Here is a 16,086-nt window from a genome sequence, read left to right as displayed (position 1 = left end):
AGACACACACGCACGGAGGGTGGGTCCCACCTGCCCGTCATGCCAGCCGAAAGAACCATCCCCTGCTGTTTCTCTCACACACCCCTCGCCTCCACATAAAAAGTGGGAAAAATTGTTGTCTCTGATATTAGAATCCTTTCTTCCATATTTTTCACATCTTTAAGATTTTCTCCTGTGTCCTCTTGAGGAAATGACAGAAGCTGCTGGGTAATTCAGGCATCCCCAAATACAGTCTTACAAATTTCACTCTGGAAAGTTAATAAAGATAATGACCTATTAACTTCTCTATTTCTCTACAGTGCAATTTATCCTTGGGCATAAGGAACTGCCAATTTTATGGAAGCATAGCAAATGATGTTCTTTGCACTGTCACTGGAAAATATATTCAGCAATTAAAAATGAAATGTGCTATTAAGCAAAGGCGTCATCTACGGTGTACCCTTTATGTTTACGCTCTCTAAATTCAGGGGAAGCAATGCCACTGTTTCTACCAGACAGAACTGCATCCGTTGCAGTTCCTTTAAGACTGTTTTCGAGGAAAATCCTAGCAAGAAAGTCTGCTGTGCCGCCCCACTCTCACCGTGCCTGCATCCTCGAACTACTCTCCTAAGCGTGCTGCCAGTAGCTCATCGCGTCTGATGTCGCGGGATGGGGCGGGGAGCACACCAGGGTACCTATTGTTTCAATTTCATGCAAGTAGAACAGTAACTGCTAACCTGAGAATATGATTCAGCACGTTTGTGACAATATCATTCTGTCTGATGAGTTTTGTTCAGCCAATACCATCTGCAATTAACAGTCTCCAAAGACTTAAAAGCAGCCCCACACTTATTTCTGATCTTAACTGTGACTTGAATGGGCTAAGCTGATATGATTAAATAATATTTGTCATCAAGCTTCAGGGTTTAAGTCTCTGCCTTTGATAAATGAATAAAGGTTTCATGGCCAGAAATGCATTCAGACTGAAGTGATTTAACCCCAAAGAGACAAAAGTATGGACAACTCCTATTTCTCAAGAGGTTAAAGAAATTATCTTCATGGGTTAGTTTCCTCTGAATGTACAGTAGAGCAAACACATTTCCATTGAAAACTAAAATAGCTTTAGTATCCCCAGTCTACTTTTTGCCTTTAACTTTCTTAAGTTTAAAAAAATAGTACCTAATATATGGCTTTTAATCTCATACGCCCTGTTCTTTTATGAGGGTAATGTTAGACTTGACTATAACATATCATAAAATGATAACACAAAAATTCATTATCTACATAATCCTGGAAACAAGACATACTGTGCTTTTGTCTTATTTCAAAATTTAAAAGCAGCTTAAAATCCCCACCCCCAGCCCATTTAGGTATACATTTTGCATATTAACTGAAGAAGAAAAGAGAACTTATAGGAGAAATTTTTTTTTCCGAATAAAGCTCATTTTAATTGTTCAAACTAATTCATCTAATTTTCAGACATTAGTTGAAAACCTTCATTTAAGAATCTGTAAATTAGCTGCACGGTTTTAAATTTTCCTCTTTGTCTCATAAAGCAATTGTTTTCCACTTTTAAGTATCTTAACACTGTCATTATTATCATCAATATTTTTTAAAGACCTAATTTTAGTCACTTCCCGGTAGTGAATTTTAATAACAACTGCAGCATACCCAATGGGAATCTTTGTGACCTAAAATTACTAATGCATCTCCAAAAAGGCCAAAACTCTTCCTCAGGAGCGTGGTGGGGAAATCTTACAGATGCAGCTTCACAATGCAAGAGATTCTGCACTAGCAACGGACTGATTTGAGACTCTCCACCCTTGCATTTAAAGTTAGCTTCTAATAACTGTATTTTTGTGTGTGAAGATACAAATTGACGGAACGTAGGTAGAGGAGAGCTGACCATTGCTATTTTTGTTTGCTCTACACTTTGGGATTTTCTTTATGGAAGTCACTGACTAACTACTCATTTTCGCTGAGGTTGCTTGGGTTCACGTTCCACAGTGGAGAAGATATGGAGCCGATGGGGTTGTGGTGTCTGGAAGGATGATGACATGGCTTCTGAAAGCTGCTGCCTGAGATGGTAATAAATGAATCTTCACATGCATTTGAGAGTTTTATGTCCTCCTCTGAAGTCTAATGAGTGTATTCACGTCTTCGTTGTTTCATTAAATGTTAATAAAGAAAAAGGTTAATCATTAGCATTAAATATCTACTGAAATTAGATAGTCAACGAGTTTATTGTCTTCAAGAAGCTGAGAACAAAAGAGAGAAAAAGCTACCTTCATACAATTTTTCATGAGATACTGATTCTGAAGGAAGATTTGCTACTTTATATTAGGAAGTCCCTGAACTATTATTTGAATTATCTCGGCATCTGATGTTATTGAATTCCATTCAGAAATTCAAGCATATACTGAATGAGGGATTCATACATCTAAACAAAGGCATTATTAGTGATTTGACCAAATTGTTTTCTCCTGAGTTGAGGCTGTGGTTTTCTTTCTTTCTCTTTTAAAGAAAGATGGTGTGATGACAATCACCGTGTTTCTTCGTCCCATCTCAAAATATTAATTGGGAACTGCTTGTTCATGCTTGTGCCAAACTTCTAACTGAAATGTATTAGAACTTGCTCAAGAAAATAATAAGAAAAAGAGAGGGAAAATAAAGAACTTTCGGTAGTAATGGTAATTTGGGATCCTGATCACAGGTGCAAGATTTAGCAAAGGTCCCTTTCTTGCAACAGCCCTCTGGAGTGATCCAAGAGCTCCCTCTGCTCCCTCCAAGGGGGAAATATCCATCACCATCACGCCAGCCTGCATCCATGCCAGAGGGAGCTGGTTTTGAAAGACATCAGCCTGCTTCCTTGTTCCCCAGCAGCCCTGTGAGTACAGACCAGGCAGAAACCAGCAAAAACCTCCCAGAAAGGCTGCCCAGGTGAAGCCTGTCGTAAGTTTCTCTTCATTAGCCGACTTGATGACTGGCCGGAGGTCACAATTAAAGGGGGTTATTTTCCCGGTGCTCTAAGTCCAGAGAATATTAACGGGGACTCCATTTGTCATGCCTTATTGGCAAAAGCATGGAAAAATATTAAAATCGCAATAAACTCATCCTCCCCCTCCCCTCCAAATGCTGCCAAACAGACTTGACTTTCCCAGGCTCCACTCCACCTCAGCTGGAAAGAGAAAGGTCTCAGAGAGGATTTGCCAGTGCGGGCAGGAAGAAACAGGCTCTTTTTATGGCCGTGTTGTTGCAAAGTTAAATGTTCTGGGTGCTTTCTTGAATCTCCCATAGCGATCCTTCAGGAATAAGCCCATGCTCATGTGATCAAATGTGTCTTTAATGCTGGGTCTCGGAAACATGGTGTGGTTTTAAATCCCAAGGATTCGAATTGAGACACAAGTCCTTTTGTTATTAAATCATAACGGCTTTATCTGTGGGTAGGCTTGCATGTTCACAGTGGAGCTTGCCTTTTGCTTATCAAAGCAACAGAATACACATAGGCACACACAAGCACTCACACACAAGCACTCACACACAAGCACACACATATACACACACCCACCCACACATATACATACATATACATACACACACCACACACACTTACATAAACATATCTTAATAAATTTGTTTAATTATACTGTGTATAATTTCATATGTCATGTTTACCCAAAATTTTTGAAAAAGTTTATGTTAATTAATTATGCCTAATTTAGATATTTGTATCTTCATACCTCAGGAAAAATGATTAAATGTGATGAAAGTCGTTCAGTAGTGCCTGACTCTTTGTGACCCCCATAGACTATATAGTCCATGGAATTCTCCAGGCCAGAATACTGGAGTGGGTAGCCTTGCCCCTCCCCAGTGGATCTTCCTGACCCAGGAATAGAACCGGGGTCTCCTGCATTGCAGGCAGATTCTTTACCAACTGAGCTATTGGGGAAGCCAAATGTGATAATTACTAGTTAAAACCATACTTCTCATTTGAACTCTTTTGCGTGTGATAGATATACCATGCTACTAATCCACTTTGATGTAGTTAACTTTTACTGTGAGTCATTTTCCTGATACAAATGGGTATGCACTCATTTGCCCAGAATTTATTTATCATTACTGGGGACTTACTGCGGTCTGTTGGACCCTGGGCCACAGACCTGGGAGCAATGGATCTGAGATGAGTTCCCTGGTCCAAGGCTCATACAGAGGAAGAGACAGCCGGCCTGAGATGGCACTGCAAGGGATAGATATTATTATGAATTATAATTGAGCACAGTCTCAGAACTCTCGCCTTATTGCACTGTACAAACCAGCCATGGACTTGAACAAAAACATATTTTCATAGCCTAATGTCTTCATGTGCATACTTAAGGAGTGTTAGTTTTTGCATCCAAGACACGAAAGTACAATATTATTCCAACTTACAGAAAATGATCTCTCCAATAATACATTCTTCTCATTTTCTCTTCACTGTACATATACACACATGCACGGGAATGCAATACAATTTATCAAATTAAACATAAACAAATTGTTTAGGATCCATGCAGTACTAACAAAGAAACAGCCTTGTAAGAAACAGGAATTTATTAGCACCCCATTCTCTGAATGCACATTGATAGAAAATATAATTAAATCAGCACATTTTACTACTCACTCAGCATAAATTGTCGCTGGGTCTGCAAGATGGATGCAGAGTATTGTTTGTGCTCATGAAGACAATAGTCTTCCGAGATGAAATCTCTCTTCTTTTATTCTACAAAGGGTGTCCATGCCCAGACCCGGGCAAATAGAGACAGAACGTTAAACAGCTTCATCCTCTGATGGTACCAGACGTTCTCATCGTCTCCATAGCTAGGGCCTGGTTTAAAGGAAACATCCATGAACCCAGAGCTGATGTGAACAACTCAAAAGCTGCGAGTTACCTGAGGTCCAGCATTTCACACCAGATAAGACCGTGAACGGAGACGGGAGAGGTGAGACATCCTCTCGCCCAGTGCCAAGCCTTCCAGTCTCTGAATATGTGCTGACAGTCCACCCCGGCTGCTGTGACAAAGTGCTATCAACTGGGGAGCTTAAGCGAGGCTTCCCAGGCGGTGCAGTCGGTAAAGAATCCACCTTCCAGTGCAGGAGATGTAACATACACGGGTTCAGTCCCTGGGTGGGGAAGATCCGCTGGAGTAGCAAATGGCAACCCACTCCAGTATTGCCTGGAAAATTCTGTGGACAGAGGAGTGTGGTGGGTGCTACAGTCTATGGGGACGCAGAAAATCGGATCGACTGAGCTCACACTGACTGGCTGCAGGGCTTAAGCAGCAGACATTTATTTCTCACAGTCTGTAGGCTGGGAAGCCCGTGATCAAGGGGCCAGCAGATTTGGTGTTAGCTGAAGGCTGGCCCCCCCCACCTTCACGACTTGCAGACCGCTGCCCTCTCCTGGTGCCTTAACACGGCCTTCTCTTGCTGAGTACTGTTTACAAGGGCACTAATCCCACCACGGAGCCCCGGACTCATGACCTTATCTAAATCCAATAACCTCCCAAAGGCCCCACCTCCAAACACCATCCCAGTGAGGGCCAGGGCCTCCACATGCATTTTGGAGAAGCATACACATTTGGCCCATAATAGGTGCTGGAATGTTTTTAGAACAATAGCCCTGAAATCCATCTCTCCTAAGATCATAGACTGTGTCAAAATTGTGCAGCGTAGTTTTGAAAGACTCAGTAAAGGGAAGGAAAAAAGCTGAATCCCACTTAACCAAACCAGACCAAGCTTAAAGGGCCCCAGGTTATGTGCTATGTGCCCAGTGGGGTCCTACTCTTTGCAGCCCCATGGACTGGGGCCCACCAGGCTCCTCTGTCTACGGATTGTCCCTGCAAGAATACTGGAGTGGCTTGCCATTTCCTCCTCGACAGGATCTTCCCAAACCAGGGACTGACTCCCACGTCTGCTGGCAGATGAATTCTTTACCACTAGCGCCCCGTGGGAAGCCCATCCTGTGACACCTTCCCTTCCTGTCCACCTCAGGGAGGCAGAAGACGGGGGCCTGGGGCTCAGGTGTCCCCAGAGACACAGAAAGTGACAGAAGTATGTCTACCTCCAGTCCAGCAGAGAGGAAATGTTCTCGTTCCCTGTTACCACATGCAAATGCCTTGAAAACTGAGCATACTGGAAAAATAATAGTACATAAAGGTGAGTCTTTGCCCAGAAAGGGGGATTTTCACTGCAGGCAAGGGGCCAAGCTGATGGTCTAAGTGGCAAATTTGGTGCAGGAGTTTCTGTTCCCAGGGCCCCTCCATGTGGTTGGTGGGGCCAGTGATGCCCACGGTGGTCCCTGATGAGAGGTTCATGATCCAAACTCAGAAACTCCCACCTAAGTGAGCTGCTAGCAAGGGACATTTCTTCAAATATATATAGATTCAAAAGCAAAACGTCCTGGCCAGTCCAGTGTTCATCAGTCAATTGGCGTGAAAGTAAAAGGGCACCATGAAGCGCCAAGTACTTACTGCGAAAACCTTCACTCTCACAGGTTCATGTTCTCCCCAGATTCTGCCCTGATCTCCCAGCAGACCAGGAGCAGTTGGGACAGTGCGCGACACCATAAGGGGGGTCTTGCCCCGGCTCGTGGCAGCTGGAGATGGTACTGCCCCGGCCTGGGTCTCCTTCCTCTCCAGGTAGCATTACCACGAGGAGCAAGGCTGATCCAGACAATGTTTGGGAACAGCCCACAGTTTTGCTTTTCTTTCAGCCTCGAACAGTCTTCTGAAAAATTCTAACCCATCATAGAAGGATTCATTCCCAACACATTAATGACCCAAATCTTTTTATTCTGAGACCAGAGATACATTTCTCAGTGAAGACACAGCTGCTGTCACTGTGCCTGCCGAGAAAAATGGGACCAGCTTGGGGGCAGAGGGTGGAGGCAGGGAGAGCAAAGTGAGACATCCCTGGGACTGACTCTGAGGACAGTGTCCTCTGACAAACTGGGCATGGCTGGACTAGGGCTGGAACCACGGTTCCTGAAAACCAGCAATTCTCAACCCCACAGGGAGCGTGAACAGAAAGGGAGACTTTCCTGGTGGTCCAGTGGCTAAGACTCTAAGCTCCCAGTGCAGCAGGCCCAGGTTCAATCCCTGGTCAGGGAACTAAGTCTTACACTTCACAACTAAGAGTCAGACGTATGCCGAGATAAAGACCCCGTGGGCAGCCACCAAGATGGAAGGTCCCACATGCCTCAACTAAGATGCAGCGCGGCCAAATAAAATAAATAAATAATGTTTGTGTAAAGAAGGCTTGAGAAAGCATTGAGCCCAGTATCTAGGCTCCCAGGCTGCACTCACTGTCCAAAGAAGAAGAGGAAGAGAGAAGGAAACATGTTGCGAAATGAAAATCAAAGGTACCCACATAAAGGAAATCCTGCATATGCTAACAGAGATACATACTGTACGATTCCATCCATGTGCTACCCCACAATGGACAAAATAATCAGTCTGTGTGAGTCAGAGTCAGAATGGTGATACCTGAAGAGGAGGCTAGATTGGAAAGGGCGCCAGAGAACGTCCGGGTGATGAAACTGTTGTATGTCTTATCTCGGGGGCGACTACGAGACGGTGTGCAACTGTCAAATGTCATTGATCCAAAGTGCCTACGATCTGTGCATTTTGCTACATGTAAACGGTGTCTTGATGACGATGCCTATGTTAACAATACTATAATAATGCAATGCTTTCTTCATCTACTTTATTACTAGACTCCTGCTCGGCCATGTGGATATCTTTGAACGAAATAGCCCGAGTCATTGTGAGACCTGATACCAGCAGGCAGCTTTCCTTTTCAGGCTTCTTGAGTGTCCTTTTCTGCCTGTGACACCGTGGAGTTCCGTGTAAATAAATAATGGTGGGAGCAGCACGTTGGAACACCCACTTAACCTGTAAGTTGCAAGGTTATTTTTGTAGCTGTGTCCTGTCTTCCAGTGTGGAGGGTGATTTATGGTTCTCGGCCGAGCGTCATCATCATTGTTCTCACCTTTGTTTCCATCATAGTTAATTAAAGGGAAGGTCATTGTCACCTTATGTTTTAAACCTTCTTAACATAATATATCACCCTTGGTACACTTTAATAAGGGGATTTGTGAAGGAATGGTGTAATAGGAAAAAAGTTTACGGCATAATCCATCCTGTTCACAATTACACTTTAGCTGTTGCACATAATGAAAGTTAATAAGTAGACAAAATGAAGGGTCTATCTTGGGATTCATTCAAGTGTTGATTAATTGGCTGGGTGATGTAATGGAACAAGGAGATACCTAGCTTTTCTAAACTGCAGGCAAATGTGGCCAAAACAAACCCTATTTAAAGGACAATCTCTCCTTCCTTTTTTCCTTGCAAATTGTCACCCCCAAACAATATGAAATTAATTAAACAACTGTTTATTGAATGCCTCCCACGTGCCAGGCACAACACAAAAGCCGGGATACAAAGGGTGAAGCAAGACACAGCCCCTTCCCTGGGGGGCAACACAGACCAGTGCTGATGGAGCTACAAAGGAAGGACAAATTATTTATTCTCAATGGTTACTCCCGGGGATATCAGAATTAGTTAAGATTCATAAGAATGTCTGAAATAATATTAAGTATGCCAAGCACATCTGCCAAGAAAATGTTAAATCCTTTCTCCAAAGCCATTTATTTTATTTAACAAACACTTATAAAGCACTTACTAAAAGACAGGCATTGTTCTAAGTGTTCTCCAAATATGAAGTCATTTAATACCTACAACGTCCCTAATGAGGAAGGGGCCATTATTACTCATACTTTATAAATACAGAACCTGAGCCACAGAGCATTCAAGTTATTTGGCCAGGTTTGTCTGTTTCTCGAGAATCTGAGCTCATATCAACTACCTTTGTGCCACCTTCGTGCTACCTTTACAATAAAATTTCTTTCGAAGGTTTCAAAATATAATGACTTTCAACAAAATTTTCAAGTGAAAGGGACAGTTTTGCATAAAGATCTGACAGAATTCTGCATTTCTAACAGTAATTCAAGCCCATGTTAAATAACACAACTCATGTAAACTAAAGAGGCCACTGACCCAGTAAAAAAGTTACTGACCCAGTCACGTTTTAGCAGAATATGAAGCAAGATGGGAACACCTGTTTTCCTCCTATACGTTTGCAACAAGAAAAGGGGAAAGAGCAACTCTAGGATGAGGAACACCTGGACTGGAACTTCATCCCTCAGGAGGAACGTCACGGTGACCGAGGCTGAAGGCGTTCACCCACGACCTGACTCGCTATTTGAGTTATCGGCAAGCCCACCTTTGATCTGCATTCCCCTAGGATACAGGTGGATGCAAGTTTGCCTAGTGCGAAAGAAGAATGCAGACTGACATAAACCATCAATGGTTGATTGAGAACTGGGCGTAAACACTGTGGCGAGCAGCTTCTCGCATGGACTGCAAGGATCTCTGCTTCCTGGGTGACCCTTGCCCTTGGCTGTGGACTGGACCAAGGGACTCGCTTGCAGCTGCTGGAAGACAGGAGGGGTGGTGGGAGCCAATTTGCAGATTAGGCTACGGAGACTGTTACCTTGGTGCTGGCTCCTGTCTCCCTCCCTTGGTCACTCTGACGATCCCTGAGCTGCTCTAGAAAGGCCCCTGAGGCAAGGAGCTGAGGTGGTGGCCTCAGTCCAACCGGCTGCCAGGAACCACGTCCTGCCAACAAACAGGGTGCGACTGGAGGCAGACCCTCCCCACTTGAGATTCCAGATGAGACCATAGCCCTGCTGGGAATTTTGCTGCAACTTCACAAGAAACCCCAAGTCTCAAGATAAACTGGGGTGACCCAGAGGAGCTGCACTCACACTTCTGACCCACAGGAGATCGAGACAAGACAGTGCATTGTTTTAAGGCATTAACTTTTACAGGTGATTTATTATGGAACAATAGGTGATAAAGGACCTATCTTTCATCACGTATCAATTTTCCAAGAAATGCGAGGAAAGTGGGGAAGACATTGAATGAAGAAGAGATAAGAGGTGCCTTCTGCCTTCAGGGGGTTTTCAGTTTAGCAGAAACACTTGAGTCCATGACATGAACACTTCCTGATAAAACTCTGTGTCATGTCACTGTGGGGCTTCCCTGGTGGCGCAGATGATAAAGAATCTGCCTGCAATGCAGGAGACCCGGGTTCGATCCCTGGGTCGGGAATATCCCCTGGAAAAGGAAACTGCAACCCACTCCAATATTCTGGCCTGGAAAATCCCATGGAAGGAGAAGCCTGGTGGGCTACAGTCCATGGGGTTGCAAAGACTCAGAAATGACTGAGTAATGAACACTTTCTCTTTCTTCACGTTACTTTGTCAATGCGGGACACAGGGGCCTCTGTGAACTTCCACGTAAAAGAGACAACACAGAAAGTCCTAAATGATGAAACAGGGGTTCTTGACATTCATCAGTATATTTATGGTTCATTTAATGTCAGTAGATCATGGATAATGGACACAATGTGAACAAATGTTTTTCTTAATTTTGTATGTAGAAATAGGCCTGGTGGGTCACCTTGAAATTGGGAAACTCTGTAGCACCCTGTTTTTCTCACCATCTCCTCTGTTTTATTAAATACAGGTAAGAATGGTGAGAGAAACAAGCAAAAATAAACAAATGAGATCTAATTAACCGTAAAAGCTTTTGCAAAGCAAAAGAAACCATAAAAAATTGAAAATAGAACCTACAGGATGGAATAAAATATTTGCAAATGATGCAAGCTACAAGGAGTTACTTTTCAAAATATACAAACAACTCATACAGCTCAATACAAAAAAAAAAAAAAAAAACCCCAAATTTAAAAAAATGGGAAGAGGGCCCAAACAGACATTTCTCCAAAAAAGACATACAGATGGCCAACAGGCACTTGAAATGATGCTTAAGATCGCCAATTATTAGAGAAATGCAAATCAAAACTTCAATGAGGTATCACATCACACTGGTCAGAATGGCCATCATCAAAATGTCTGCAAAGAATAAATGCTTGAAAGGCTGTAGGAGAAAGGGCACCACCTACACCGTGGGCAGGAGTGGAAGCTGGCACAGCCCCTGTGAAGGACGATATGGAGGATCCTTAAGACTGAAAATGGAGCTACCATACAGCCCTGCAACTCCATTCCTGGGCATGTGTCTGGAGAAGACTGTAATCTGCACGGATATATGCCCCTCAGTTTTCATGACAGCACCGTTTACACTAGTCAGGACATGGAAACAACCTAAATACCCACTGGTGGAAGAAGGGATCAAAATGTGGTGATATAGGTGATGAAATACTCAGCCATAGGAAAAAACATCTGCTGTTGCTGCAGATAGATCTAGAAATTGTCATACCGGGTGAAGTAAGTCTCAGAAACATAAATGCATGATATCACTTATATGTGGAATCTAATCAAACTGGCACAAATGAACTTATTTATATAAGAGCAGAAACAGACTCACAGGCATAGAAAACAAACCTGTGGTCAGCAAAGAAGGGGGAGGGATAAACTAGGGGTTTGGGATTAACAGATACACACTACTCTATATAAAATAGATAACCAACAAGGACCTATTGTACAGCACAGAGAACTATATTCAATATTTTGTAATAACCTACATGGGAAAGACTGAAAAAGAAGACATCTCTATCTATCCATCTATAGCTTGAACAATTTGCTATATGCCTGAAATGTTGTAAATCAACTGTTAGTGAGTGTTAGTTGCTCGGTTGAGTCTGAGTCTTTGCGACCCCATGGACTATCCCACCAGGCTCTTCTGTCCATGGGATTCTCCAGGAAAAAACAATGGAGTGAGTTGCCATTCCCTTCTCCAGGAGATCGTCCTTACCCAGGGGTCAAACCCAGGTCTCCTGCAATGTAGGCAGATTCTTTACCATCTGAGCCATCAGAGAAGTCTATATCAACTATATTTATTAAGCCTAAATGAACTATACTTCAATAAAGGAAATCAAATTTAAAACAAGGAATGGCATCAGACAGGATAATATGAAGGATGATAAGCCTGCTTTTCTTCCAACAAATACAAAACTAGCAGCTTACATAGTTATTGTGCTGGAGATTTTTGTTTTGTTTGTTATTTTATTTTTTTAATTACTTTTTTATTTTAATTGGAGGCTAATTACTTTACAATGTGCTGGCGATATTTCTATGTAAAGAATATGCCTCATACATCTCCTTTTACATATTAAAGGAAACACTTTAAAATTCAAAACACAATGTATGTGAGCTGCCTGCCTTGGTCCACATGCGGCTGTGGAGATGATCTCAAGAGGACTGAGAGGCTTCACAAGCATGACTCGAGCTCCCAAGATCCTTCACATATTTATCTTAGTATTTTAAGTCCAATGTAGTCATCTGTGTTTGAAAAAAAGACAATTATAACCAATTATAAAATTGGGAAAGAGTACATCAAGGCTGTATATTGTCACCCTGCTTATTTAACTTATATGCAGAGTACATCATGAGAAACGCTGGGCTGGAAGAAGCACAAGCTGGAATCAAGATTGCTGGGAGAAATATCAATAACCTCAGATACACAGATGATACCACCCTTATGGCAGAAAGTGAAGAGGAGCTAAAGAGCCTTCTGATGAAGGTGAAAGAAGAGAGTGAAAAAGCTGGCTTGGAACCCAACATTCAAAAATCTAAGATCATGGCACCTGGTCCCATCACATCATGGCTAATAGATGGGGAAAAAGTGGAAGCAGTAACAGATTTTATTTTCTTGGGCTCCAAATTCACTGCAGATGGTGACTGCAACCATGAAAGTAAAAAGATACTTGCTCTTCAGAAGGAAACTATGACAAACCTAGAGAGTGTACTAAGAAGCAGACATCACTTTGCAGACAAAAGTCCATATGGAAAAAGCTATGGTTTTCCCAGTAGCCATGTGTGGATGTGAGAACTGGACCATAACGAAGGCTGAGCACTGAAGAACTGATGCTTCTGAATGGTGATGCTAGAAAAGACTCTTGAAAATCCCTTGGACTGCAAGAAGATCAAACCAGTCAGTCCTAAAGAAACCTGAATATTCATTGTAAGGAATGATACTGAAGCTGAAGTTTCAATAGTTTGGCCACCTGATGTGAAGAGCCAGCTGACACTGGGAAAGATTGAGAGCAGGAGGAGAAGAGGGCAGCAGAGGATGAGATGGTTGGGTGGCATCACCGACTCAAAGGACATGAGTGTGAGCAAGCTCTGGGAGATAGCGAAGGACAGGGGAGCCTACTGTGCAGCCCATGGGGTCACAAAGAGTTATACAGGACTTAGTGACGGAACAATGTTAAAAATATCCCCTTCATAGTTGTTTTTTTAATCTCCAACAGTTTCTCATCAAAACCATTCTAAAATGGAATAGAATATCACTTTGCTTCTTAGGGAACCATTTCCACTTTCCAGTAATAGGAAAAAATAATATTTCATGATCTATGTTGAAACACCAGTCTAGCGGGATTCTTTCTCTGGTGAAGTGTTCCGGACAAGTATTCATGACAATGGTACATTGAGTTCCTGCGGCAGAGACCACAGATTTGCCTCTTTGGACCTTGTGAAAATCACTTCCTTGTTGGCAAAACATTTTTTAATTAATTTATCGGTTTTAATTGGAGGCTAATTATTTTACAAAATTGTGGTGGTTTTTGCCACACGTCGACATGAATCAGCCACAGGTGTACGTGTGCGCCTCGATCCTGAATCCCCCTCCCCACTATGGCCTGTAAGAAGGTGGATGGATATGGAAAGAGAAAAACATTTAGGTAGTCACCTCCCCCAACCCTAATCCTCACCCTAACCCTGCCTGTCGTAGGTACTGAGGGGTGCCCTCCACCACTTACCAGCTGCATGCCTGTGACTAAGTGACAATGATTTTGTCCTCAGTGTCATTAACTAAAAACAAACCTCTCACTCTGCTTTAGGATGAGTGCTGCCAGAAAAAAAAAAGAAAAGAAAAGAAAAGAAACTTCTGCAAAGCACTAAGCCGCCCAGCCGTCTCAAGGAAGGTGCTCCATTTCTGATGGTCACCACTGTTTCCGTTCCTTAACTTCTCCGATTTTTACTTCCAGCGTTATTTTATTCGAGTGGCAATTCCTGAGTCTTTTCACCAAAAGGAAAATTCTATACCTGAGAAACTAGGAATGAGAAAAGTATAGCCCCGCTTGGAACTTTGAACAATACGTTCATGAAGCTGAAAAAATGTCACACTCCAACTCTGTTCACCCCTGAAGGATTGAGGAAGACTCCCCAGGGCCGGCTGGGATCTTTTCTTTCTGCTCTGACCCACTGGTGCCGTGGCTGACACAAGCTGGCACTCAATACCTGGCAAAAGACTGGCTTCTTTAATGCCTCCTACAATAGGAGAAACTTCATCCCTTTTAATTACTTACGGGAAAGTTTTGAGATGATGGAATTCCCCTGAATTCCTGGCTGGAAGGATAGCTCCTGTGTCTTAGCTGGTTTCATCCTTTCCTCTTACTTGGCTTACCTTGAGGAACAGAGGAATTATCTTAGATTGGGTTTCAGCTCGACTACACTGATTGTTTTTCATGGCAAACTCTCATGAGCAGCTCTTCTTATTCAGTAACGATGACACAGAGATTAGCATGACTTACTGAGGTCCCAAGCCTTGTGGAGTCTGGGCTGTAAGAGTGTGAACGAGTATGCTCACATCATAACAAGAACTCATACTTTTCAAGCTAGTCAGGTAGAAACGCCAAGTCAGGGCCCCAGCAGGAGCAGCAAGACTATAGGCCATCAAGGTGAGTCCAGTTGGATGGGAAACTGTGCTTCCCCGACCGCTGAGTTCTGTGTCTGTGGCTTCCTCCAGCAATGTGGGCACCTTTAGGACACGTGGCGTCACGTCTGCAGGGCTTTCTCATGGACAGTCTCTATTCATTTCTCTTTTCTTATGATTGGCCATCCTTCCTGTGTCTTTGCATGCCTCGGTTTTTTGGTTGAAAACTGGCTATTTTGTAGGTTATAACATAGCAGTTCTGGAAGTGAGACCCCCTCCACACCCCTCCTCCCTGGGGTTTGCTATGGCTGCCTGCTGTGAGTTCCTGTTTGCCAGCTCCTTGGTTTCTCCAAGTTTTCATGTCTGTGAAATGAAGGCAAGTCTGGTTAAATTCTGTCCTTTTCTAAATGCCAATCATTTGTCTCATAACAGAAGCAATCAGCGCCTCCTTCCCTGACTTCGAGCAAGAATAAATAAGTCTCGCTCACATCCTTATTATCACTCCCAGGGGGACACTTTCCCTCCTGAAGTCTAATAGCAGAAGCAGTAGAAATTGTGGAGAAGTTCAAGCTGAGTCACTACCCCTTTGTCAAATCCAGCTCTGATGACACAGAACGATTAAGCCCGCAGATGAATTTTGAGTTGGACAAAGAAGAGCACACTAAACAGCTACCTCCTGTTAGAGAATCGCCAGCTCCCCACACTGGCTGCCTCCACCCGCTGTCTCTGCCTTCCTTGCCTGGCTAACTTGCCAGTTCCCAGCCCCAAGACAGAGCCACTGGCCTAATCAGCCTCTCAAAGATGCCCCCAAATCTCAGCTCCGGTTGGGGGTGGGGGAAGGACTGCAGTAAACCCAAAGAAGAAGAGCCCCCCCAGGTTTAGTCACATGCCTGTGCCTTGAGGGAGGCGTGGTTTGGGAACTGCTTTTAGGACCCATGTGAAGAGGTAAGAGTTTGGACATGAATTTGAGCAACGTCTGGAAGAGTGTGGACTTCCACTGTGGCTCAGCTGGTAAAGAATCCACCTGCAATGCGGGAGACTTGCCTTCGATCCCTGGGTTGGGAAGATCCCCTGGAGAAGGGAAAGGCTACCCACTCCAGTATTCTGGCCTGGAGAATTCCATGGACTGTATAGTCCATGGGATCGCAAAGAGTTGGACAGGACTGAGTGACTTTCCCTTTTCACTTTCTTTCTGGGAGACAGTGGAGGACAGAGGAACCTGGTGCACTGCAGCCCAAGGGATCACAAAGAATCAGACACAACTGAGCGACGGAACCACAGGAAGAGGTTTGGAGCATCTCTCCTCAATTCCAAGAGAGAAGCCGCTCTTCAG

Source organism: Budorcas taxicolor, chromosome 20, assembly GCF_023091745.1.
Source record: "Budorcas taxicolor isolate Tak-1 chromosome 20, Takin1.1, whole genome shotgun sequence".
Classification (NCBI taxonomy): Eukaryota; Metazoa; Chordata; class Mammalia; order Artiodactyla; family Bovidae; genus Budorcas; species Budorcas taxicolor.
Note: the sequence above shows the minus strand (reverse complement) of the source record.